Source organism: Ranitomeya variabilis, chromosome 4 (assembly GCF_051348905.1).
Source record: "Ranitomeya variabilis isolate aRanVar5 chromosome 4, aRanVar5.hap1, whole genome shotgun sequence".
Classification (NCBI taxonomy): domain Eukaryota; kingdom Metazoa; phylum Chordata; class Amphibia; order Anura; family Dendrobatidae; genus Ranitomeya; species Ranitomeya variabilis.
The window spans coordinates 552,712,320-552,736,681 of NC_135235.1; the positions used below are offsets into that span (position 1 = coordinate 552,712,320).

The 24,362-nt window shown below is 44.9% G+C and overlaps 1 protein-coding gene across 8 annotated transcripts in view; it reads right to left on the bottom strand.

Annotated features, from left to right (window-relative positions):
• Positions 1-24,362, bottom strand: part of TANC2 (tetratricopeptide repeat, ankyrin repeat and coiled-coil containing 2) — a 497,877-nt gene that overhangs the window by 339,858 nt on the left and 133,657 nt on the right. For 5 of the 8 annotated variants that reach the window (XM_077252680.1, XM_077252679.1, XM_077252672.1 and 2 more), the window contains exon 2: positions 21,651-21,716. The exons of 1 other annotated variant lie outside the window; for it this stretch is intronic. The gene's annotated coding sequence lies outside the window, so the exon portion shown is untranslated. Of the gene's footprint in view, positions 1-19,277; positions 19,399-21,650; positions 21,898-24,362 lie in introns of those variants that run through there. 2 more of the 8 variants (XM_077252677.1, XM_077252676.1) reach the window with 2 other exon arrangements.

Genomic DNA, 24,362 nt, shown 5'->3' on the forward strand with positions numbered 1-24,362 from the left:
AAGAGGGCCCCTGTGCAAGAGCAATATATGGGCCCTTTGTAGTCCAATATCTTATCATAATGCACAATTCCACCTGCTTTGGAGGCGTTAGTGCCCCCCATACCTCCTAGGCGGCTGCACAGGTTGCACCATTGGTATGTCTGCCCCTGGTTCATCACAAGTGAGAAGCTGTGAACTCACCATGCTCATCACTCAAACTGCGGGACTTCACCACTAGTGCCGTACACAGTAGATGACAGGCGTCTCTCCCATACACAGGCGAGCTCACTCGGGAAAGTGCTCCTGTGTTATTTATGAGAAAGGACAAAGGAATCTGAAATCGGACATGTCTGATAAATAACTCTCCCGAGTGTCTGTTTTCCAGGGCCTCAATACACAGTAGCCTGTTAGCCGAACCAGACTATTCTTTACTGTAAAAGCAATGAGATTAGTGAATCAACCATTACAAAATGGTTCGTGAGAGAGGTCCATAAACAAGTTTAAAGAGGGCCTGGATACCTTCTTGAAAAATACCAGGTTCAGGGTACTAGATTCCGGATATGTGATGTTGGAGGAACTAGTCATATGGCCGTAATTGGAGTCAAGAAGACTTTTTTATAATATTATTTATTAATAGAGCACCATTTATTCCATGGCTCTTTACTTGTCAAAAGGGTTATACATAAAAACGAGTACAGTAATCTTACACAATACAAGTCACGACTGGTACAGGAGGAGATAGGACCCTGCCCGCGAGGGCTCACAGTCTACAAGGGATGGGTGAGGATCCAGTAGGTGAGGATAGAGCTGGTCGTGCAGCGGTTTGGCCGATCGGTGGTTACTGCAGGTTGTAGACTTGTCGGAAGAGGAGGGTCTTCAGGTCCCATAACATGGGACAATTAGCATCAGCCTCGTAAATTATTGCCTTCCTCTGTATCAACATGTTGGGTTAAAGATTGAACTTTATGGACTTGTGCCTCCTTTCAAGGTGTAAACTATGAAACAGATGCTCAGGGCTTAAGTACATCTTCATGGCGTCCTATACTAATAGTCCATATTTCAAAAAATGTAATGAAACGGACACTTGGCACGCGCCCAGAGCTGTATCACATCTAAAACTTTTCAGGATAAGCCAGCTCAAGTCCATAGACGATACCAAAAGATCTAATTACCAGAGAGCTACTGTAATTATTACCTAATGTCACACCGCTGAAGGATCACATGTTGCATCCATAAAATCACATTTTTTTTTTGTTTTTTTTTCTTTCTTTCTTGCAAAATAGGAATACAAAACTACGATTTGAATATGATCTGTCAGCACAGCCATTATAGGGAATCAGTATGTAGGTTTTGCAATTTAATCTGAGAGCAGCATAATGGAGCCAAGACCCCGATTCCACGGATGTGTTACTTACTGGGCCATGGGATGTAACGTCAATGCAATCAGTGATGATCTCCTGCAGATAAAACACGAACGCTATGTGCACACATAGCGGTTTTTACCGCGGAACCGCAGCGTTTCTGCAGCTGCGGGTCCGCAGCAGGTTCCATTGCGTTTACAGTTACATGTAAACCCTATGGAAACCGCAATCCGCTGTGCACATGATGCGGGAAAAACCGCGCAGAAACACAGCGGTTTACATTCCGCAGCATGTCACTTCTTTTGTGCAGAATCGCTGCGATTCTGCACACATAGGAATGCATTGATCCGCTTACTTCCCGCATGGGGCTGTGCCCACGATGCGGGAAATAAGCGGATAATGTGCAGATGGTACCCGGGGTGGAGGAGAGGAGACTCTCCTCCAGGCCCTGGGAACCATATTTGTGTAAAAAAATAAATAAATTAAAAAAAAAAATAATGATATACTCACCTCTCAGCGCTGCACGCGGCCGTCTGGTCTCAGGGTTGCTGTGCGAGCAGGGCCTGCGATGACGTCGTGGTCACATGACCGTGATGTCACGAAGGTCCTTCTCGCACAGCATCTTTGGAACCGGACCGCCGCGTGCAGCGCCGAGGAGATCGGGACGTCGGAGGGTGAGTATAACAATTTTTGTTTTATTATTTTTACATTACTATTGATCCTGCATATTGCAGCATCAATAGTAGAAGTAAACCCGCAGCGGAAACCGCAAAACAAACCGCGATAAATCTGCGGTTTATGGCTGTGTGTTTGTTTATTTATTTTTTATTTTTTTAACTCTTTCACTACTCTAGGATTAAATAATGGATAGGCGTCTTATTGACGCCTCTCCATTATTAACCGGGCTTACTGTCACCTTACAATAGCAAGGTGACATTAACCCCTTATTACCCCATATCCCACAGCTAATCGGGAGTGGGAAGCGAGAGGCCAAGTGCCGGAATTGGCGCATCTCTCGCCTATGTGGCGTCATGGAATGATCGCGTCCCTGCAGATCGGGTGAAAGGGTTAACTCCAATTTCACCCGATCTGCAGGGACAGGGGGAGTGGTACTTCAGCCCAGGGAGGGTGGCTTCACCCCCCCGTGGCTACGATCGCTCTGATTGGCTGTTGAAAGTGAAACAGCCAATCAGAGCGATTTGTAATATTTCACCTATGAAAATGGTGAAATATTACAATCCAGCCATGGCCGATGCTGCAATATCATCGGCCATGGCTTCAAAACCTCATCTGCCACCCCCCCCACTGCCACCGATCGCCTCCTCAGTCCTCCTTTCTGCCCCATACTGTGGTGCGCTCCTGTCCGCTCTCCCCCGTGCTTCGATCCACCCCCCCCCCCCGTGCTCCGATCCCCCCCCCCCCCGTGCTCCAATCTCCCCCCCCCTCATACTTACCGAGCCTCGCGGTGTCCGTCCGTCTTCTTCATGGGCGCTGCCATCCTCCAAAATAGCGGGCGCATGCGCAGTGCGCCCGCCGAATCTGCCGGCCGGCCGATTCGTTCCAGGTACATTTTGATCACTGTGATAAAACCTATCACAGTTATCAAAATACAAAAAATAGTAAATGAACCCCCCCCTTTATCACCCCCATAGGTAGGGACAATAATAAAAATAAAGAAAATATTAATATTTTTTTTTTTACTTCCCCCACTAGGGTTAGGGTTAGGGCTAGGGTTAGGGCTAGGGTTAGAATTAGGGTTAGAACTAGAGTTAGGGTTAGATTAGACTATGTGCACACATGGTGCGGATTTGGCTGTGGATCCGCAGCGGATTGGCAGCTGCGGATTTGTAGCAGTTTTCCATCAGGTTTACAGTAACATGTAAACCTACTGAAAACCAAATCCGCTGTGCCCATGGTGCGGAAAATAACGCGCGGAAACGCTGTGTTGTATTTTCCGCAGCATGTCAATTCTTTGTGTGGATTCCGTTTTACACCTGCTCCTCAATAGGAATCCGCAGGTGAAATCCGCACAAAAACACTGGAAATCTGCGGTAAATGCGCAGGTAAAACGCAGTGCCTTTTACCTGCATATTTTTCAAAAATGGTGCGGAAAAATCTCACACGAATCCGCAATGTGAGCACATAGCCTTAGAGTTAGGGTTGGAATTAGGGCTAGGGTTGGAAATAGGGTTAAGATTAGGCTTGTGGTTAGGGTTAGGGGTGTGGTTAGGGGAGGGATTAGGGTTAGGGTTGGGATTAGGGTTAGGGGTGTGTTGGGTTAGGATCAGGGGCGTAACTACCGCGGTCGCAGCGGTCGCCATTGCGACCGGGCCCCGCAGGTCAGGGGCCCCACGCCGGCAGGTCTGAGCAGGGCCAGGCTGGCCATCGGGCACCTCTGGCAAATGCCAGAAGAGCCGATGCCAGTAGTGGGCCGCTGCACTGTTCCTCCCCCGGAACCCCCCCCAGTGCCGCCGCCGCCGCCGCCGCATTTAACTATACCGGCGTCTATGACACCGGTATAGTTCAATGCAATGATGGGAGGAGAGAGCGTCACCTGACGCTTCCTCTCCCATCATTCCCCGCTCTGCCTCTGACAGTACACTGCGGGTGCGCGATGACGTCATATCATCGCGCACCTGCAGTGTCCTGGGCAGACTGCAGCCGCCAAGAGCAGCGCGGGCAAAAGGAAAGGTGAGGAGAGTTTTTTTTTTTTTTCTTTTTAACCGGACTGTGGGGCCATTATCGGGGGGGGGGGGGGGGGGGGGGGATGAGATGAGATGTGGGCTGTGCTCTATATATCCCTGTACGGGCTCTGCTGTATATACCCCTGTGGGGGCTGTGCTGTATATATCCCTGTGCGGGCTCTGCTGTATATATCCCTGTGCGGGCTCTGCTGTATATACCACTGTGCGGGCTCTGCTGTATATACCACTGTGCGGGCTCTGCTGTATATAACACTGTGCGGGCTGTGCTCTATATACCACTGTGCGGGCTCTGCTGTATATAACACTGTGCGGGCTGTGCTGTATATACCACTGTGCGGGCTGTGCTGTATATACCACTGTGCGGGCTGTGCTGTATATACCACTGTGCGGGCTCTGCTGGATACACCACTGTGCGGGCTGTGCTCTATATATCCCTGTGCGGGCTCTGCTGTATATACCACTGTGCGGGCTGTGCTGGATATACCACTGTGCGGGCTGTGCTGTATATACCACTGTGCGGGCTGTGCTGTATATACCACTGTGCGGGCTCTGCTGTATATACCACTGTGCGGGCTCTGCTGTATATACCACTGTGCGGGCTGTGCTGGATATACCACTGTGAGGGCTGTGCTGTATATACCCCCTGTGCTGGCTGTGCTGTATATACCCCTGTGCGGGCTGTGCTGTATATACCCCTGTGCGGGCTGTGCTGTATATACCCCTGTGCGGGCTGTGCTGTATATACCACTGTGCGGGCTGTGCTGTATATACCACTGTGCGGTCTGTGCTGGATATACCACTGTGCGGTCTGTGCTGGATATACCACTGTGAGGGCTGTGCTGGATATACCACTGTGCGGTCTGTGCTGGATATACCACTGTGCGGTCTGTGCTGGATATACCACTGTGCGGTCTGTGCTGGATATACCACTGTGAGGGCTGTGCTCTATATACCCCCTGTGCTGGCTGTGCTGTATATACCCCTGTGCGGGCTGTGCTGTATATACCCCTGTGCGGGCTCTGCTGTATATACCACTGTGCGGGCTCTGCTGTATATACCACTGTGCGGGCTCTGCTGTATATACCACTGTGCGGGCTGTGCTGGATATACCACTGTGAGGGCTGTGCTGTATATACCCCCTGTGCTGGCTGTGCTGTATATACCCCTGTGCGGGCTGTGCTGTATATACCCCTGTGCGGGCTGTGCTGTATATACCCCTGTGCGGGCTGTGCTGTATATACCACTGTGCGGGCTGTGCTGGATATACCACTGTGCGGTCTGTGCTGGATATACCACTGTGCGGTCTGTGCTGGATATACCACTGTGAGGGCTGTGCTGGATATACCACTGTGCGGTCTGTGCTGGATATACCACTGTGCGGTCTGTGCTGGATATACCACTGTGCGGTCTGTGCTGGATATACCACTGTGAGGGCTGTGCTCTATATACCCCCTGTGCTGGCTGTGCTGTATATACCCCTGTGCGGGCTGTGCTGTATATACCCCTGTGCGGGCTGTGCTGTATATACCCCTGTGCGGGCTGTGCTGGATATACCACTGTGAGGGCTGTGCTGGATATACCACTGTGCGGTCTGTGCTGGATATACCACTGTGCGGGCTGTGCTGGATAGACCACTGTGCGGGCTGTGCTGGATAGACCACTGTGCGGGCTGTGCTGGCACCCAACACCATGTTGCAGTGCAGGAGATTCCTGCAACAGTCCGAGGCGTATCTAGGGGAAGCGGGGCGGGGGAAGGTGGGGGGGTTGTGGGGGCGGGGGAAGGTGGGGGGGGGGTAGGGGGGGTAGGGGGGGGGCCCCATTTGGAAGTTCGCACCGGGGCCCATAACTTTGTAGTTACGCCACTGGTTAGGATTGTGGTTAGGGGTGTGTTGGGGATAGTGTTGGAGTTAGAATTGAGGGGTTTCCACTGTTTAGGCACATCAGGGGTCTCCAAACGCAACATGGCGCCACCACTGATTCCAGCCAATCTTGCGTTCAAAAAGTCAAATGGTGCTCCCTCCCTTCCGAGCCCCGACGTGCGCCCAGTGGTTTACATCCACATATGGGGTACCAGAGTACTCAGGACAAACTGGACAACAACTATTGGGGTCCAATTTCTCCTGTTACTCTTGCGAAAATAAAAAATTGCTTGCTAAAACATAATTTTTGAGGAATGAAAAATTATTTTTTATTTTCACGGCTCTGCGTTGTAAACTTCTATGAAGCACTTGGGGGTTCTAAGTGCTCACTACACATCTAGATAAGTTCCTTGGAGGGTCTAGTTTCCAAAATGGGGTCACTTGGGGGGGGGTTCTTTTGTTTAGGCACATCAGGGGCTCTGCAAACGTAACATGATGCCCGCAGACCATTCCATCAAAGTCTGCATTCCAAAATGTCACTACTTCCCTTCCGAGCCCCGGCATGTGCCCAAACAGTGGTTTACCCCCACATATGGGGTATCATCGTACTCAGGACAAACTGGACAACAACATTTGGGGTCCAATTTCTTCTGTTACCCTTGGGAAAATAAAAAATTCCGGGCTAAAAATCATTTTTGAGGAAAGAAAAATTATTTTTTATTTTCACGGCTCTGCGTTATAAACTTCTGTGAAGCACCTGGGGGTTTAGAGTGCTCATTATGCATCTAGATAAGTTCCTTGGGGGGTCTAGTTTCCAAAATGGGGTCACTTGTAGGGGAACTCCAATGTTTAGGCACACAGTGGCTCTCCAAACGCGACATGGTGTCCGCTAACGATTGGAGCTAATTTTCCATTCAAAAAGTCAAATGGCGCGCCTTCCCTTCCGAGCCTTGCCGTGCACCCAAACAGTGGTTTACCCCCACATATGAGGTATCGGTGTACTCAGGAGAAATTGCCCAACAAATTTTAGGATCCATTTTATCCTGTTGCCCATGTGAAAATGAAAAAATTGAGGCTAAAATAATTTTTTTGTGAAACAAAAAGCGCTTTTTCATTTTTACGGATCAATTTGTGAAGCACCTGGGGGTTTAAAGTGCTCACTATGCTTCTAGATAAGTTCCTTGGGGGGTCTAGTTTCCAAAATGGGGTCACTTGTGGGGGAGCTCCAATGTTTAGGCACACGGGGGCTCTCCAAACGCGACATGGTGTTTGCTAAAGATTGGAGCCAATTTTTCATTCAAAAAGTCAAATGGCGCTCCATCCCTTCCGAGCCCTGCCGTGCGCCCAAACAGTGGTTTACCCCCACATATGAGGTATCAGCGTACTCAGGACAAATTGGACAACAACTTTTGTGGTCCAGTCTCTCCTTTTACCCTTGGGAAAATAAAAAAATTGTTGCTAAAAGATCATTTTTGTGACTAAAAAGTTAAATGTTCATTTTTTCCTTCCATGTTGCTTCTGCTGCTGTGAAACACCTGAAGGGTTAATAAACTTCTTGAATGTGGTTTTGAGCACCTTGAGGGGTGCAGTTTTTAGAATGCTGTCACTTTTGGGTATTTTCAGCCATATAGAACCCTCAAACTGACTTCAAATGTGAGGTGGTCCCTAAAAAAAATGGTTATGTAAGTTTTGTTGTAAAAATGAGAAATCACTGGTCAAATTTTAACCCTTATAACTTCCTAGCGAAAAAAAATGTGGTTTCCAAAATTGTGCTGATGTAAAGTAGACATGTGGGAAATGTTATTTATTAACTATTTTGTGTCACATAACTCTCTGGTTTAACAGAATAAAAATTCAAAATGTGAAAATTGCAAAATTTTCAAAATTTTCGCCAAAGTTCCGTTTTTTTTTTACAAATAAACTCAGAAATTATCGACCCAAATTTACCACTAACATGAAGCCCATTATGTCACGAAAAAACAATCTCAGAACCACTAGGATCCGTTGAAGCGTTCCTGAGTTATTACCTCATAAAGGGACACTGGTCAGAATTGCAAAAAATGGCCAGGTCATTAAGGTCAAAATAGGCTGGGTCATAAAGGGGTTAATAGCCAGTAAAGGCTACGAAGACAGCCTGGAAGGGGGCCATGGGTATTACCCCCTTCCCAGGCTACAAATATTGGCCGTCTGCTTTCCCCCTCTGGCACAGAAAATTGCGCGGGAGGCCACGCCATTTTTTTCCATTTTTTTTTAATTAAACGTTCATTAAGAAACATAGGCATCGCTATTATATATTATCTCTCTCAATAAAACGGATCAGTTACATCAGTTTTTCACTATTTGCAATGGATCCGATTTTTCAAAAATTCGCCCGATCCTGCCTGATGGATAGATGTAGATAGATATATGGATAGTTAGGCTACTTTCACACATCAGTTTGTTTCCGTCAGGCAGGATTGGGCGAATTTTTAAAAAAACGGATACGTTGCAAATAGTGAAAAACTGATGCACCTGATCCGTTTGTTTTTTTAGAGAGAGCGAGAGGGAGAACGAAAAATGTGCATGATTTCAATGGAAAAAATGCATGAGAAACCGGATTCGGAGGCCGGATTCATCATTTCACATCTCAGTTTCATATGTTTTTCGCTGGATCCTTAGCTGTGCGCTTTTTCGCCAGACAGAAAAAACTTTCCTCTGTAAGTTTTCTCCACCCGCCGGAAACAGTTTTTTTTTACAGATCTGGCAAAAAACGGATGAAAATTAAGGCCATCAGGCAATATCTGGCGCTAATACAACTCTATGAGAAAAAAAAAACGGATCCGGTGAAAATAAAAAAACGGATCCGTTTTTTTTCAAAACACGCCAGATTATGCCTGACAGCAAAAACCTGATGTGTGAAAGTAGCCTAACTATCCATATATCTATCTACATCTATCTTATTATATCTATCTGTGTGTGTAATGGAGTGTGGGATGGACAAATGTAAAAGGAGGTTGGACAAGACATGACATCACAAATATTTTTATTTTTTTGCTCAATAATACATCTTTATTTAAGCTTTCAAAAACGTATTAAAAACGCATTAAAACCGCATCAAAAACGCACCTGCGTTTTCTGCTAAGAGCTGCGGATTTAGTGCAGAAAAATCCGCAGGCAAATCTGCAACATGTGCACATACCCTAAGTGTTTTATGCAAACCAGACAAGCTAATCTGTGGAACCCCGCCCCTACCACTGATTGGCAGCTTCCTGTGTGCATTGTCAGCAAGCTGCCTATTAGTGGTGTGGGCGGGATTATACAGAGCTCAGCATTCAGAGCATTGCTACATCTATAGCAGTCAAAACAGGGATTCTATCAAAACTACACCAAGCAGCTCAGTCAGTAACACATCGCTGGAATCAGGGTCTCAGCCATTACATGATGCAGTTCTCAGATTACATAGCAAATCGTACTAAGAGATTCCCTTTAAAGTCTATTTATCATTCACTCAATCTAACTAAAAAATGCAAAACAATATAAATGTAAGCAGGTGAAGGGAAGCAGTAACGCAGGGAATGCAGAGCAAGGATTACCAACAGTGTGGTTTAATTTATAACAATAATGAGCTCCTCGCAGGAAGGTAACGGGTAATTAACAGTTGAGTTATGGTATAACACAACAGTTCTATTATTAAACTTCACTTATCGTGACTTCTCTGCTCCTCATTCACATACAGTCTGATGAGAGTTGAAATCCCGGCAGGGGCCAGCACTGCATCTTCAGTCATAACCCGCCTACACGCGATCCAACTTCTGGTGGCAACGGGCGGTCACTGGTTTTGCCCATTGAGCAACTAGTCCATTAATCTGTAAAGCTGGGGTGGGAAGTGTCCTAGAAGTCTCTGGTGCGTGCTCCGTTGCACGCCTGTCAGTGAGGAGGAACACACCTCACAATCCGGCACCAGGCACTCGCTTCTCAATGCGGGCACAACACTGTTTCGCTAAACGCTCGACGCTCTGCGCGCTCTCTGAATCTCGGAGGCCCTCAAGTAACTTCGGCCGGGTCTCAGCTCGCACCTTATCTCGCTCTGCAGCGCACAAAACATGTCTCCTCCCTTTCTCTGCCGGCGGGAAACTTCCCCCTTTTCCCTCACTTCCTGCTCTCCGCCCGGTCTCGCCACGCCCCCTCTCACCAGGTCATGGGTCCTGTCCAGTTCCCCATTTTCCCCCCCCCCCAGCAACACTGGACGCAGCCTCGACAGTTCCAGACCCGGCATCGCACAGGGACCCGCAGCCCGGTCTTCCTCCGAACATACACAATCCAACAAACAATCATCTACCACTATCCCTACTGACAAGTTTCCGCGTCATCTGAAAAATATGTTCAAATATATTAATGAAAATTGAGTAAATTTGATCAAGAAAGGCTCCAAGTATGATTACGGCAAATTTGACAGGATATTTCCTCTTTATGGAAAGACTCCGCTCAGACACATTAGATGTCCCGGTGGGAACGTTCTGTGCAGCCATACTTCTTTCATCAATGTCTCTATGCTACATTAACCTTTTATTCTGACGTTTCTTTGTTACACCTTTCATGTGCAGTTTTAAACCTGCTCACATCAAACAGAACCGAGGCTTTCAGGGAGGGGAGAGTTAAATCGAATACAACTCAAAGCGCAGCTATTATTCCTCATGGTGATTATATTCTGAGGGATAATGACAGCAGAATCAAAGTCAAACTAGGGTAAATAACTAATCTTCTTAACAACTCAATCTCGTATTTGTCATTGTAGTTTAGAAGACATTACTAAAGAAAAAGGACCACATTATAGGTCTCGTCCCCTAAAGGATGTGGTCATTTTCCATTATGTCTTTACACCCCCGCCTTCCAAAAGCCATAACTTTTTACTTTTCTACGGTCACGTAAGGCAGTGCGCGATTAAATCCTGTGGAGGCCACTAGGCCGTCTTAATATTGGAGCTCCTAGAGCAAGTTATTTCCTAATGAATTATTACATTTGCCAACAAGTCTAATACACCAATTACATTTTATTAAACAGATCAAAAGTTAAACAAACTTTATTATAACCCAGAAAAGGTAATTAACATGGACCTAGAGCACCCGCCTACATGTACTCGTCTGTGTTCCCGGAACTTCTACTCATGAATGTTCTACAACCCCTGGCAAAAATTATGGAATCCCCGGCCTTGGAGGATGTTCATTCAGTTGTTTAATTTTATAGAAAAAAAAAAGCAGATCACAGACATGGCACAACGCTAAAGTCATTTCAAATGGCAACTTTCTGGCTTTAAGAAACACTGAAACAAATCAAGAACAAAAAATGTGGTAATCAGTAATGGTTACTTTTTTTGACCAAGCATAGGGCAAAAATTATGGAATCACTCAATTCTGAGGAAAAAATTATGGAATCATGAAAAACAAACAAAAAACACTCCAAAACATCACTAGTATTTTGTTGCACCACCTCTGGCTTTTATAGCAGCTTGCAGTCTCTGAGGCATGGACTTAATGAGTGCCAAGCAGTACTCTTCATCAATCTGGCTCAAACTTTCTCGGATTCCTGTTGCCAGATCAGCTTTGCAGGTTGGAGCCTTGTCATGGACCATTTTCTTCTACTTCCACCAAAGATTTTCAATTGGATTAAGATCCGGACTATTTGCAGGCCATTACATTGACCTTACGTGTCTTTTTTCAAAGAATGTTTTCACAGTTTTTGCTCTATGGCAGGATGCATTATCTTAAGATGTAGTGCAGACCTAGGAAAAGTGCAGCCTGCGGGCCACATCTTACCCTCTTGGTTGTTCCAGTCATGATAATATACAGCAGTGTACTTACAATTGCTCATTTTGCCTTTTTACCCAGCTAATTATTCTCTTTTCTCTGCTCTATGTAGAAACAAGAAGTCTCTTGACCCTGCATTTATTATTCCTCTCTTCATCTGTTGACCTAGCTGCTCCCTTCTCCCTTTGCCAGGAACTTTTGCAGTGACTCATGACTCATGCAGGGAAAATGGACCTCCTGTTTCTACATATAGCTTAGAAGGATTCTGCTAGTCAGTTTTTAATCATGTGATGTCATAGACCTAATGGAAAAGAGAAGAATTACCATAGCTGGGTAGAAAGGCAAAATGAGTAATTATAAGTACACAGCGCTAAATAATTTGATTACTGCAATATATTAAGAGGATACAATTTTTGAGGATAACATTTTTTTGATTGGAGTGCTTCTTTAAGTGATACAATTGTACATTTAAAATAAAGATATGTTAATTTTAAATATTGAGCAGAATTAATTGCAGAATTAATTGAGTCTCGGTCTCATGTGGCCCCTCACAAAAATTAAAGGGAATCGGTCACGAGAAATAACGCTGTTAACCTGCAGATATGCGGTTAATCTGCAGGTTAACAGCATTATTTCTGGTGACTGGTTCCCTTTAATTCCCCACCCCTTGATCTAGAGTCAGCGAGATCTCACGGCCACTTACCTTTCCTCCATGCACACTCACCATTTTGGCCAATCAGGCAGTTGCCACACCTGATTACACACATGACCCTCCTCTATTACTCAAGAAGTCTCGAATATATGCAACAACCGCTGAAACAATTTCACTGCCGCTTGCGGTAATGTTCACATCGGAGCGCCGTTGCTCCAGCTAGCCTCCATTGTCAGCCGGCAGGGCAAATCAATATTATTTTTCACTTACAGCTCAGGGAATACTATGCTATGTTATAATATAACATAGCATTCCCTGAGCTGTAAGTGAAAAATAATATTGATTTGCCCTGCTGGCTGACACATATATATATATATATATATATATATATATATATATATATATATACACACACATACACACACACACACACACACACACACACACACATATATATTTTGGATCAGGCAAAATCCCAGCTATTGTCACCTTTTTTATTTAAATTAGTAAGCCATTACTTGTTCAATAAAGATGAGATTAACTTAAAGAAGTTGTCTGATTAAAACATAAATAACTTCCTGATCGGTGGGTATCCGACTGCTGGGAGCTGAACTGGGAAATTACAAAATGGAGTGGCACAGCTCCATTCATTCAATATTGGGATGCCAGGAAGAGTGCAGCACTCGGTAACCCCATTGGGAATAAGTAGGGCAGCGGATAAACGTGCCCCGCAGCTCCGTTCTAACAGCGAGAAAACCTCTCTGTTCTGTTGATCGATCTTGGACCTAGTGGTCAGACCCTCAAGATCAATAAGTCATCCCTTATTGCATAGATAGGAGTTAACTTGTTTTAACCCAACAACCCTTCTCATGCTGTGGGCCAGTGCAGATACTTTGGAGCCTGTAAACCCACTTTATAAACTCTGTAACCTGGTGGCTTTGTTTCATATCAGTCCAAACGCTTCCTGCTATAGAGCCAGGAATATAGAAATGCAGATAAAGACAGATTTTATTCCTACTATTACTGAGTGGGGGAAAAGCCCAAGAAATGAGACTTGCGTTAGTACTCTCAAATACCGGAAAGCAGACTTCTGTAATCGGTAAAATTGATTCCGACGTCACGGTTTGTCCCCAGACATATACTAAGCCCGCGTCTCAGCAGCTGCAGTAATGTAAGAGTCCGCAGAACATCCAGCCATCCCGCTGCACAAATCTAAATCGCTTTTCCAGGCAGGGTGCTGATATTCCACAGGCTTGGGCTGAGCTGCGCACACAAATACTCAAGTAAATCTGAGGCTGAGAAGAGGCATAAGGTTTCAAAGCAGAGAAATCACATGGGAAAAGCCCAAAGGATTGTGTGTGTTAATGAGCTGTCACTTTGCCATTGACAATGCCTATTCCCCCAGCGAGGTGCTACAGTCCTTGTCATGTCAGTGCTGCCGCAGAAACGAGAACCAGAGTCTGTAGAAACAGGTGACCCAGCGCTGCGTCCCGCTTACTGGAGTCACTGGTGGTATTACCAGACCACACAACCTGGGCCACTTATAAAGACCGGACACACCGGAACATTTCTCTAGATCAGCTATCTTACTGCACTGATAAGACTCCAAACATTCTAGAAAAACTGAGAACTGGCATTTGATTGGTTGGTATGGGCAATTTCTCTATTACTTGCAGTTTTTATCATTTTTTTATTTTTAAAAGGGAATCTGACAGTAGAATCAACCCTCCTAAATAGTCCGTATTGGCAGGTAGGTTAAAACAAGAGCAGTTAAACAAGTTGTCCACTACTTGGACAACCCCTTGTCATAGCCCACACTTGGCGCCCCTATAAAAAAAAGCGTATACTCACTTCCCATAATGGCGCTGTTCCCACAGAGTTGGCACTTGCTCTTCCCGGGGATCTCATGCGGTTGCTATCACATGTGACCCCGGCGCCCAATCAGTGCTGGCGTCACTGTCACTGCCTCCTGTCGAATTGAACATGACGAGGAAATGAGGGAAGTTGCAGCCCGAACCTTCTCTTCATGTTTAATTTATATGTAGGAGGGGACAGTGACGCCGGCGCTGATTGGGCGCTGGGGTCACATGTCAGAACAACCACACGACAGCCCTGGGACCGCGAGTGCTGACACCGCTGGAACGGCGCCAGCACAGGAGGAGAGTATCGACTCTTTAATTTTATTGGGGCCAAACCGTTACATCAAGAAGGGGTTGTCCAAGTAGTGGACAACCCCATTAAGATCTATTGATGCAGATTCTCAGGGAGATATGTGTCCGTCTCAGAGCATATTTTTAAAGTAAGGGGGAGTTACCAGTGTGAGACATATGGACCAGGAGAGCAGACTGTCAGTCATTACATGTCTCACACTGGTAACTCCGCATTTCATTTAAAATAATCTCTGGAAGCAGATTCTCAGAGAGATCAGTGTCCGACCAATAGATCTTAACCGCTCATTTGCATATTAAGAAAAACATGGATTTCTCTGGAATAAAACATTGCATCACAAATATCAAGATATCATGTTATTCAGCTTCCTATGACCTGCATGCCCATATAGATAATTTAGGAGGCTGATCCTACTGACAGATTCCCTTTAAGCTGCTGATTTTTGTGAGTCTCAGTTTTGCACCCTACAGGAAGACTATTGTCTACAGCGACTACATTTTTAACCATTTAATGAATCGTTCATATGTAGGTCTATAAATGGAGAAAGGTGGGGGGTGGAGAAGACCTGAACAGTGGAACGTAAACTTTCATACAATTACCAATTTTGTAATTTTAATTTTTAATGGGTAGGAAAATTGCACATGAAAATGACTTGTTTGGATATTCCCGTAATTTACTACTATTGGGCTGTCTTATGCCACACTTCCAAATCATCCAGGGAAAACTACAAAACATTACCTGTGTTGAAGCGTTGTTCACAATGTGCTTGCAGCCCTTTATTCTCCAGCGAGCGCACATAGCTTCCTCTGTCATCCTGGCTAATCCCAAATTAAAGCTGTGACATCATTTCTTGGACAGGAGAGGGCAGGCAGGTTGGAGAAGTGGCAGGTGCTGGCACTGGAGCCCTGCCAACAAATGAGCAGTTTTCCCTTTCTCCCCTGAGGCACGGTAATGAAAGGCACAATAAAGAGGTGATACATATTACCTTTCACTACTAAAATATGAATATGTAATTAAAGGTCAGCCATTGCGGGTCTATCCTGGAACAATCCGCCCAAGGAGCAACCAAAGACAGGAGGACAGATGACAGCTGCTATGCAGAGCGCACGAGTCAAACGCTTTGTATATTGTAGAAAGCAAGGTAAATGCCACCATGTTATATTAATGTGTGGAGCTGAGAAAGACATCTAGATGAAGTCTGACTACAAGTATCCACAGGTGGAAGCTGCTCGCCAAGTGGCTCTGAACCTGAAAGGGTTATGATCCCTCTGGTAATGCTGCCATCTATATAGTCGTCACATTACACACTTCATACTCCATGATGTTGATTGTGCGGATAACCAGACACATGGAACATCTAAAAAATGGCTACTAAAATCTGAGATGTGAGCTGCTGACACATCCACCCAGTGACGGTGGTTCATGTATATGTACACTAATGCTACATATAGGGTTGGGGCTCATAGCGCAGTAGGCGCACGTGGCAAATGCACACCCACGAGTGAGGCCAAATGAGCACTATGGCTATATCTATTTGGCCGACCAAAGAACCGTTAACCAAAGAGTGGTCCTGGCTCTGGTTGCCCTCAGCCAGGTCAGCTAGTACATGGCTCGCCCTTAAAGAGGTTGTACAGGTTTCAAATAACAGCGCCTCACCTGTCTATTGAGTGTACTTGGTATTGCAACTAGTACATGGAGGAAGCCTTATTCTATACTTCCAAGATATTGCAAGCCTTCTTGATAACATCACTATGGCATGGTCAATTCTGAAACTAATTGGAGGGATAAATAAATCAATCACTGTGCTCCAATGGTTTGTTAAAGGGAGTTTGTTAGCACTGGTGCACCCTTAGTGTGGCCAAACAGATCAATGCACCTTCCCAATTACTTGTTCTTCATTCATCGCTATCCTCCTCTGGTTCTTGTGAAGCCAGAGCTGTCAATCAAGGAATTAGGAGGGTGAAGATAGGAGTATAACAAGAAGGTGGGAAGGTGCACTGAGCTGTTTGGCCACACCAAGGGTGCACCGAGTGTCTGGCTTAATTTTGCGCTCAATGACTATTTAAGCAATGGGTTGTCAATGAGAGTTTTGAGCTGCTATCGTAGAAAAAAAAATGTGCTAATAATAACAATAATTTCAGACAGTAGATTTCTATGCCTAGTTAAATCCATCTTTAGGTGCATTAAATTTGGTTTCTGTCCTTTGTAGAGGATAATGGGACAAACACAGGAGCATCGATCTAAGCCTTCGCCAGTTTTGAGGATTTTCGCAGAAGAATAGGGCAGTTGGCTGCAGCAGGACGGCAGGATGTCAGCCAGTGAATGTTCACAATGTTGGGAGGAAATCACATTCTGGAAGGATTTTTTCCTTGGCCTCGTCATAGTGCACCGTGCCCCTTATCTCTTCAGACAGGTACAGTTAAGTCGTCCCTGGGTACTAGTATCCTCACTGACCCTGTAACAAAAGCACGCATCAAAATGTGCGCACACAGAAGGGGAGCGAGCGGTTACTGCACCACATCTTTGTGTATCAACCGAATGACTCCTTAAACACACAATGACAGCCTATGTACACACCGACACTAGCGCCACGCCTGTATAAGTAACTGCAGCGTTCCCTTGTTCCCATCTCTATGGTAAAGAATAGTTTTATCCGCTCATTATAGTCACTTCTATCAGTTACTTGTACAAACACCAATGCTGACGGGTGCAGCGCCTGCTGAGCCTCGGGGGGCATGGTGCCCAAGGTTATGCTCCATGAAGGGTCCTTTAAACACTTTAGATTTCCAAATTAATCACAGATTTATCCACGCTGACCTGGGCGGCACTGCAGCCAATCACGCTACTTTACATTTCTACTGAAGTCACAAAATCAAGCAGTTTTAGGGTTAATGGATTAGGTCTGGAATATGAATAACACATGCGGCTGGGGCTGCAGGCAATTAGCTGACAGACCGCCACACTGGAGTAAATACCCTGCAGACATGCTGTATACATGTGAAGCGCGTGGTATGAAGCTGTGAAAAACATGTTTATGTACGTGATTTACACCGGTCCGAATAATCTAAACAGAGGCGCAACAATGAAATCAGATAGGCCACCAATGTCTGATTGGTGGAGGTATAGGGTTTACTTTGTTATTTTTTAATTAGAGGTTTTGCAGCAAATCCTCCCCTCCCAAATGGCTAGGTAATGAGTTTCTGATCACCGGAGGTCCCGCCACTAGGACCCCACCAATTCTGAGAACCAGACTCTGCAGTGTCATGCAAAAGGCCAGTTGTGTTTTTCCTGAAGTGTCTTTTCGGTTGTTTTTGCAATTTTCGCCTGTGTATGTTTTTTTTTTCACTTTATATATCAGCAAGTGAGCATCTTCCAAACGAGCACTTGAAGAATGGATTGGTCACTTCTATTAGCTGCTTCACGACTTTGGGAGCCTGAAGCAGGTAATAAAAGAAGCTCAGAAAGACTATATATACGCACTACAATGTAAAAACGAATTGCTTGTGCATATGTTGATTCTTTGCAGCATTTCGTTAAAGGGAACCAGTCTTGTCCCCAAACGCTATTAATGTGCAGATATGGGGTGAATGTGCCGTTAAAAGCTTCACAATGTAGTCGAGCTTACTGAAAGAGAGACTACCAGAAGAGAACAAACCGCCAGAAACCGCCAGCTTTCAGTCATTGAGGTGTGCTGGTGATACCGTCACGGCTCAGTACACAGTGAATAGAGACTATAAGCATGCGCCAAAACTTTCACAGCTTGCCCTGCAGCACTTCTCAGGAGTGAAAGTGACAAAAACTGCTTAGAGCTGTCACCAACTATATACGGAGCAGTGACTTCGTTCCACAAATGCCTTCCCTTTAAATAGAACCTGTCTGCACAATTTTGTAATGTAAAGTAAAGACATAGCTGTAATGGCGCTGTAATACTGATTACATCGATACCTTTGGTGAAGAAATCCGATTTGTGGCTCTTCTTTATTCACCATTTGAAGCTTTCTGATAATTAGATTTCGGTGCACAGAGGCTGGACTGTGCACGGGGTCTTCTACCTGGCTGATTCCCCGGCCTATCCGCCTGCCTCTGGGCTTTAGATAACAAGCCGCTGCTTTTTCAGTGACATGCCTCATCTGTTTGAAGAGGAGAGTTCAAACACAGGAGGCAGGTGGAGAGGCTGGGGAATCAGACGGAGGAGAAGATCCAGTGCACCGTCCGGCCCCAGTGCACCGAAATCTAATTATCAGAAAACTTCAAATGGTGAATAAAGAAGAACCACAAAGCAGATTTCTTCACCAAAAGTATCAATGTAATCAGTATTACAGCGCCATTAGGGTATGTGCACATGTTGCGGATTCTGCTGCGGATTTTTCCGTAGCGGATTTGGAAAATCCGCAGTGCAAAACCACTGCTGTTTTCACTGCGGATTTTCTCGTGGTTTCTTCTGCGGATTCCTCTGCGGTTTTTCAACTGCACTTTCCTATTGGGGCAGGTTGAAAATCGCTGCGGAATCCGCACAAAGAATTGACATGCTGCGGAAAATAATCCGCTGCGTTTCCGCGCGGATTTTTCCGCAGCATGTGCACAGCGTTTTTTTTTTCCCATAGGTTTACATGGTACTGTAAACTTTGGGAAATCTGCTGCGGATCCGCAGCGGATCCGCAGCAGATCCGCAGCAAAATCCGCAGCGTGTGCACATACCCTTACAGCTATGCCTTTACTTTACAAAATAGTGCTGAATCTGCCAGAGAAAAGACATCATGTATACATACCCCAAAAGCCAACATGAACTAAAATCTGCATGGTTACATCAGCACGACTGCTCCCCAGACTATTTGTTCAACGTTCCTTCTATCTAATGTTTACAGCTACCATGATGGGGTTATTCAACTTCTGAAAAAAAATTCAAGATAGTTGCAAGTGTAATCTACACAAAAAAAAAAAATTGCAACTTTTTTTTTTTAAATTTATTTTTTAGTTTTAGAAGCATTTTAGAAATCCCTTCAAGAGGGGTTGTCCACTATTTCACTTATTTTTTGTACATTTATCAATAAGCCCTGCATGCAGCACGATCCTTGCACAGATGTACCATAGTGTTTTATCATGTGATGGTTTAGAGAGAAGCATTACTGGAGGTGCAGAGATAGGTAAGGGATGAGCAGATGGAACCAGCGGGGACGTCTCGTGTCGCCTGCTGTGTGTGAATAAATTCACCGTCTCCTAGCGTAATGTCAGGACATAACAAGCAGCAAATAACCGCAGACAGTACTTCATATATACTTTCCACTTAATATAAAAAAAAAAAAAACTGTTATCCTAGTTACTAATTTTCCCTGCTGCTGTATCTGGTCAGGAAAAAAAAATGTCATGTCCGCCATATACCTGGTAGTGTGGTGTAGCTGGTCTCCGGTGCACGGTGTAGTCAAGGCCACAGCACATAACAGATGTAGGAGAGTAGCACCATAAGGAAGTCATAACGCACATGAAAAATCTGTTCCAATCTGATCCCTGCACACCTAACAGATCACAACGGCCTCTACTGGGTCCATTATGTTTCCCATTTTAGATTACAGGACAGAACGGACAGAATTGTGACTATATGCTAAGGGATCATTTGGATGTTTGCTTTTTGTTTCATGCACAGGAAAAAAAAAAAAAAAAACTGTCCAAGGTTCATCAGTACTTTTATACCGAGTGTGGTATGAGTTCTCAAAAAGAGAGAAAAAAAAATTCTACACCTTTTCCTATCTAACTACCTGTATGATGCTGACCAATTATAAGTAGGCAGCAAAGCAGAAGAAAAAGAACACGTACACACCACAGCTTAGCGCAGGTTTCTCAGTGTGTGAGATGTAATGATAGAGCGTTGATCTCCTGATCTAAACTCCTGCATGAGTCAGTGCGTGTGGAGGGGGCAGTGCAGCTAAGCTTAGCTGTGTCACATTGCAGACCCTTCTATCAACTCTACTCCAGCACAGTCACCTCCGCTTTACTGCCCATCCTCCCCCCTGCCTATCTGGAGATGTGTCAGTAACTAGACTTATTGGTGCTGTTCTCAGGCAACTGTACTCACTTTGCAGTGAGATCAGGGCTGTCAATATGTCTCAAACAGGAGTAAATTGCCTGTTCTGGGCACCTCCAGTGTGAAACATTGACAGCTCTGATCTCACTGCAGAGCGAGTACAAGCTGCCTGAGCACAGCAGATACAAGTGTGGTAGTGACATCTTCAAACAGGCAATGTGGGGTGAGGGGCAGCACAGCAGAGGTGACAGTGCTAGGAGATGAGGAGAGCTGATTGAAGGGTTGGTTCTGTGAGCTGCACCGTCTCTCCCACCACACGGACTCATGCAAGAGTTTTCACCAGGAGATCAGAGCTGTATCATTACATATAGCACACTGAGAAACCTGCTCTAAGCTATGGGGGGGAGGGGGCGTGTGCTTTCTCCTATGTTGCTGCCTGCTTATAATTGGTCAGCATCATACAGGAAGAAAAAGTACACACCCCCAGAAAAAAAATGACAACACCCAACTTGGACCGGTTGTATGGCACTCTGCAGTCGTGTGTCAAGTTCAATATGATAAATTTGGTAAAATTTGGTCCCCTTTAAGGGTACATTCACACAGCTAATTAGTAAGACTCAATGTAGGTTTGTACTGGCCCCAGCAACAGAAATCCAATGATTTGCAGTTTGAACTGTCATGTGTCTGCATGAGTCTTAACCCCATGTAGCCAATTTTTCTTTTGGATAGAAGCCGCTTCAGTAAAGGACAGGATACTTATTGAAGTATTTATCTACATCCTTGGTGGATAATAGTATAAATCTGCAATGCAGATTTCCCATTTAAAAACAGGAGGCAGTGCATGGGCATTTTGCTGATTTTAGTGCGGTATTGCTAATGATTTCTATGATGATGCATGGTGACCTGCCACCACTGCGACAGTCACAAACATGTTCACTTTTCTGTCACTGGTCACAATTCGCACATGACTCACTTTCCATCGATATCAATACAAGTTGCATTGTGACTTGACTAATTTGGCTTCTTTTTAACGACAAAATCGCAGCTACTATTACGCGCAAGGAATACATAAATCCATTTTGTGCAGAAAGCATAAAAAGATGAGGTGTGATACTAGGCCTACCTTGGAAACCAGGATCCAGGTGGTGTCCGTAAAACCCTGAAACTCCCTCCATACACAGCAGAAATCCTAGCAGACAAAAAAAAAAAAATAAAATAAAGGAATGAAATGCTGATTTTCTGGCTCTCGTCCCTTCCCTCTCTGTTTCCTACACCTGTTTTGAATAATTTCATCAAGAAACAATGGTCACATTTAATGCAAATTCTCTGCATGGCGCCGAGTCCCCACATTCCCAAAACTCAGCAGAGTTTTTCCTTTTCACACCATCTTAAAAACGGGGTAGTACTAAAGCTGACACATACAAGCATCTGCAATGTGCTACAAACTCAGCGTGGAACCCGGGAGCGTCTGTTCAGACTGCAGATTGGTCTTTTTATGTTTCAAGGAAAACAGTAAAATCCACATAAATAAATTAGAACATAGAAATAAACTGCATGAAAGCTGCATAATTATCAGATAATCACCTCTAAGGTTGTTATTGGAATTGGCATTATTTATTTTATTTTTTGGATCACTTTGAACTTTGTATCTGGATGTATTAAAGAGGACCTATCAATTGCTCAAACAAATTGCATGAAAGGGTTGACCAGGAGTACAAGTCTGCAGTCACTATGTGACTAGTGCACTGTGAAGACTCTACAGTGCCGAGAAAGGCAGGCACATGACAGCAAGTATGCGATTTGCGTACATGCGGTCACGTGACGACTAGACGTGCGTTGCCTTGCTCTATGCAAGGCTATTGACAGAGACCAGACAAGTCTAGTCGGAATGTGGCCTGAAGTATACTAATCAAGTATACTAATCATGCAATACTCCATCACATTTGTGTCGCTTGGAGAGCAGTATGTGAAATTTGTACTTGCAGTCCAACAGGGCGTTTCTTCAGAGTCTTCTCTGGGAGTGTTTTTTTTCACAAACCCCTACTAGACACCTACCAATCACAGCTGGGCAGCTAATCTAGCAGTCTAAGGCCTCATTCTGATGTGAGTTTTGCATGTACGTGTTCCAGCAGTAATTTGCACGAATACACCTACCCATTATAATCTATGGTGCTGTTCATACACTCACCGGCCACTTTATTAGGTACACCATGCTAGTAACGGGTTGGACCCCCTTTTGCCTTCAGAACTGCCTCAATTCTTCGTGGCATAGATTCAACAAGGTGCTGGAAGAATTCCTCAGAGATTTTGGTCCATATTGACATGATGGCATCACACAGTTGCCGCAGATTTTTCGGCTGCACATCCCAAAGATGCTCCATACAAGGCAGGATGGATCCATGCTTTCATGTTGTTTACGCCAAATTCTGACCCTACCATCCGAATGTCGCAGCAGAAATCGAGACTCATCAGACCAAGCAACGTTTTTCCAATCTTCTACTGTCCAATTTCGATGAGCTTGTACAAATTGTAGCCTCAGTTTCCTGTTCTTAGCTGAAAGGAGTGGTACCCGGTGTGGTCTTCTGCTGCTGTAGCCCATCTGCCTCAAAGTTCGACGCACTGTGCGTTCAGAGATGCTCTTAGGCCTACCTTGGTTGTAATGGGTGGCGATTTGAGTCACTGTTGCCTTTCTATCAGCTCGACCCAGTCTGCCCATTCTCCTCTGACCTCTGGCATCAACAAGGCATTTCCGCCCACAGAACTGCCGCTCACTGGATTTTTTTTCTTTTTCGGACCATTCTCTGTAAACCCTAGAGATGGTTGTGCGTGAAAATCCCAGATGATCAGAAGTTTCTGAAATACTCAGACCAGCCCTTCTGGCACCAACAACCATGCCACGTTCAAAGGCACTCAAATCACCTTTCTTCCCCATACTGATGCTCGGTTTGAACTGCAGGAGATTGTCTTGACCATGTCTACATGCCTAAATGCACTGAGTTGCCGCCATGTGATTGGCTGATTAGAAATTAAGTGTTAACAAGAAGTTGGATAGGTGTACCTAATAAAGTGGCCAGTGAGTGTATGTCTGTGCTTTTTCATGAACCTTTGTGTCTGTGCAAAACTCATGGAGACATGTCCTTTTTTCCCCCCGGTATCATGGATGCCAATACAAGTCTATGGGTTTGTGAAGAATACTTACACATCTGTGCCATCCGTGTGCAATCTGTGAAAATCACTTATGATGTAAAAATAAACAGACCAAATACTGATAACACCTGGACCCTTTTTTCACGAACGTGTGAATGAGGCTTAAGTCGAAGTTCAGCTGTGATTGGCAGCATCTGGGAGGGACTGATAAGAGCCCCAGAAAAGACTGAATGCTCAGCTGCACTACAAGCAGAGATTTCCCATACCGCTCTCCAAAAATCAACAAATTTGTAATGGAGTGATGCAGTGCAAAAAAAAAAAAAAGTTGCAAAATCAGTAAAGCACCGACTTCTGACGCTGGCATAGAACAGATTTAACGACAAAATCAACAATCATATACCCATTCACTCAATGTATCCAACCAAACATACTGGTCCCTATGGCCATCCACCTCCCTCTCTCGATAGGTCAACAACTATAAAGTTAAATATTCAGAGAACTCTTCGGGGAAACTATTGGGTAGTGTCTGCCATTTTTTAACTACCGTCCCCATTTCTTATCAAATTTATAAGCACGTCTCCTGTCCATATAGAGGACAGCGGTAAGTGATAGGTAATCTTTAAAGGGAATTTCCATAGCTTTGGTATTGCATAGTTGGCAACATTTCTTTCTGGGGATGTTTAAGCAC